Consider the following 3,646-nt stretch of genomic DNA (forward strand, 5'->3'; position numbering starts at 1 on the left):
CTCCTGCCTGCGGCCGGAGCCCCGGAAGCGGCGCCGGTGCGTGCGCTCGTTCTGGCGTCTGGCGGGCCTGTCCTGGGAGCCTCGTGCGTCCAACCAGGGTTGGGCCCTTCGGACAGAAAAGGGAACCGAGGGTGCATCGCGCAGCTGGCGGGAGAGCGTGGGATCCCGAGTAGGGAGACCCCAGGCTCAGCCACTGCCCCGCTCGGTGCCCTGCCCTTGACGTGAGCGTGGGACGAACAGTAACCGCAGAGCGGGTGATCTCTCGCTCTCTGTCTCTCTGGCGAGCGCACGCGCCCTATAACAAAAACCTCTCCAAAAAGGAAAAAGGCAGCGTGGCCCGGAGCGGGGTGGGGGGTAAAGGCCCTGCCCCCTGCAGCTGGAGGCCGCTCTCCCGCCGGGCCAGGTGTGCAGCTTCCTGTCCTGAGCCTCTTTCCTCAACGGGCCTACGAGGGAAGGCCTGGCCATGAACGCAATGCACGTGTGACCCACCCTGAGTGACACAAGCTGTCACCTCGACTGGCCTCAAGTGCAGCAGCGCGGGGGAGTCGGACCCCACATGGTGATCTGGGTTCAATGGCCTGAAGAACACACTGGGCAAGTGTGCATGCACGCCCCAAATGGGCAGGACGTAGAAGGGGAAGGGACAAAGGTGGGGGGTGCCCCACCCCTCGTTCTGCCTGGTGGGCGCACTCCCCTGGCATGGGAGAAAAAGCTGTCTCCTCCACTCCACCGTCTGGCCGCTGCGGCAAGGGACGGGGCGTGGGGATGGCGTGCCAGGCCTGGCAAGTTGGGCTGACTCAGACCCAGGTGGCACCGGCCGACGCACAAGCCATCCGTGTTGAGCACAGAGCTCTTGGTGGACTCTGACCACCGACAGTCCCTTCAGGGCTGAAGGACTGTCACCACTGCCCCCCAGGGGGACCATGCCTGATAGCTCCTCTGGGCACCTCCCACTCCTCGGGTACCCCACCTGAAACACCTGTTGCGCGGGTGGGGGCTGCAGCACTGATGTCAGGCTGTCTGTGGGCCTCACCGACCAGGGGCAGCCACATGGCCCCATCACCACCCGCCCTGCCCTGCACTGAGTGTGGGCATTCTCACCTCCCATGTCTGAGTGACAGGAGCTGCAAGGCACAAGTGCTGGGGCAGATGAGGAGGGCTTCTTGGAGGTGGTGGGTGCGCTGGGCAGGATCTCAGCTGCCCTGCATGGGGGGTGCTGTCGAGGGGTCACGGTGCCAGGGACACGGGTGACCACGGGTCAGTCCCTATCCTCCTGGAGTGGACTGGGCTCTTGCCGTCAGTCGGGGAGTTGTTCAGCATGCCCTGTGGGCCCTCACCCCGAGGTTGGCCCACGTCCCCCTTGCAGATGATTGGCCGTAGGGCACTGCCCTGTCTCCGGGAGGGGCCGCCCGCACAACCAGCGGCCTTGAGTGACTGACTTTCCCGAGACAGTCACCAGTCGCGTCCAGGGAGGGGCGAGCTCCCAGGGCTCTGCCCGGACAGACCAGGCCCAGGAGAACAGCACCGCCCACTGAAGTGCCTTCCCAGAGCAGGAGGCTGCCCTGACAGGGGAGAGGCAGAGGGGGTGTAGGCACTCACTAAGGAGAGATGGGAGAGGGGGTCCCCACTGGGCGTGCCCACAGTGATCCTTTCCCCTCTGTTCTCCGTCTGGATCCTGGGCATGCTTTTCATGCCACGAGCCAGGGCTCCAGCCCCGGCGGGCCATGTGGGATCCAGCCCCCTGTGCAGCAGTTACTCACAAGCTACCGGTGACGGGCTGGCCCCTGCTGCACCTCTGCGGCTTCCCCCCCCCCACCCACTCTGCACCCGGGAAGAGCACGTCCTTCCTGCTTTACTCATCTCTGACACGTTTGGGCATTAGGGCACGTGTGCTCGCTAGAGGGCTACAGCACCAGCCCTTCACTCTCCGGGGACTTTGGGCATGACGCACACATACCGGCGTATTTCAAGCCTCCAGATCCGGGACTTGATGGCTGACCAGCGCCTTAGCCACTACGCCATCTGCTGGCCCCGAGCATCTTTTTAACCTCTCAAAAAATAAATAAAGAGGAAAGAGAGAGCAAAGGCAGGAGGAGCCCAGATGGAAGCCTGAGCTCCAAGGGCCCCACTGTTAATACTGGAGCTGAGCAGGGACCGCCGCAGGCACCACTTCGGGGAAATAACAGATTCCAGGCTCTACACTTTTTTATATAACTCTTTCTTTTAAAGATTTATTTATCTGTAATTTTATTTATTGTCATTGTTCAAAATTTTTTTTTTTGGAGAGGTTTTCACTATAGGGTGTGTGCGCTCACCAGAAAGACAGAGAGAGACAGAGACAGAAAGTGAGAAATCACCTCCCAGGGGGGATGGCCATGCCGTAATCCCTTCTCCATTCTCCTCTTGGGATCTTGGGCACGCATGCACACGCACCCGGCGTGTTTAACCCTCCGGGTAAGGGACTCAAACCGCGTCAACTACATGGGAGTCCAGCGACATAGCCATTATGCTAACTGCTGGTCCCATTGTTCTTCAATTTTGACCAGAGAGAGGCAGAAAGGAAGGAAATGTGAGAAAGCAAACTGCCAGGTCCAGGACTTGAACCATGGTCAGCCATGTGGGAATCTAGTGCCTCAACCACCTGCCACCAGTTGGTCCCCAGACTCTAAACTTTCTTCAAGTTCCCAACCTACTTCTGGAGACGTGGAATAGTTATGCTTTCATTTTTTCTTCATATTTATTTGTTAAATATGTTTTTAGAGAACCAGCAGTTAGTGTAATGGCTATGTCGCTGGACTCCCACGTAGTCGACCGCGGTTCACGTCCTGGACCCGGTGGCTTAAAACTCACGCCGGGCGCGTGTGCGTGCGTGCCCAAGATCCCGAGAGGAGAATGGAGGAGAAGTGATTGCAGCGTGACCATCCCCCCTGGGGGGTGATTTCTCGCTTTCTGTCTCTATGTCTATCTCTGTCTGGCGAGCGCACGCGCCCTATAGCAAAAACCTCTCAAAAATAAATAAATAAATAAATACACATGTTTTTAAAATTTGATGTAGACCACATGTACTCAGCAGAGAGGAGAAAGGAAGCCACTGGGTCTGGGGCTCACACTACATGCAGTTGGCCACGTGGGGACCAGGTGCCTGAAGTACCACGCCATCTGCCGGCCCTCCTGACCTGCTTGCTTCCTTTTTTTATTTCTTCTCCCTACCCAGAGATTTTTGCTGCAGGGTGTGTGTGCTCACTGGAAAGACAAAGTGGGAAACTACCCTGGAGGGATGGCCACACCATAATCCCTTCTCCTCCATTCTCCTTTTGGGGTTTTGAGCACGCGTGCACACACACATGTGCACAGCGTGTTTTAAGCCACCAATTCCAAGATTCAAACCACTCACTGTGACTACACGTGCAGCGGCATAACCATCTTGGACTCTGCTTTCTGAGAGTGAGGTTCTGAACCTCTCTTTGGGTCTAGCCTTAGGCTACTCTATGTAAGAGAAGCTCCTCCAACATCATCCTGGCCAGACCCCACCATCGCACCTGCAAGTCAGGTCCTTGGGCTCCAGGCGTCCCCTGAGCTGCCCCTTCCGCCTTCCTGCCCTCCCACTTCCCATTCTTTTTTTTTCTTTTTTTTTGGAGGTTTTTTT

The sequence above is a fragment of the Tupaia chinensis genome, unplaced genomic scaffold, assembly GCF_000334495.1.
Source record: "Tupaia chinensis unplaced genomic scaffold, TupChi_1.0 Scaffold143646_1, whole genome shotgun sequence".
NCBI lineage: Eukaryota > Metazoa > Chordata > Mammalia > Scandentia > Tupaiidae > Tupaia > Tupaia belangeri.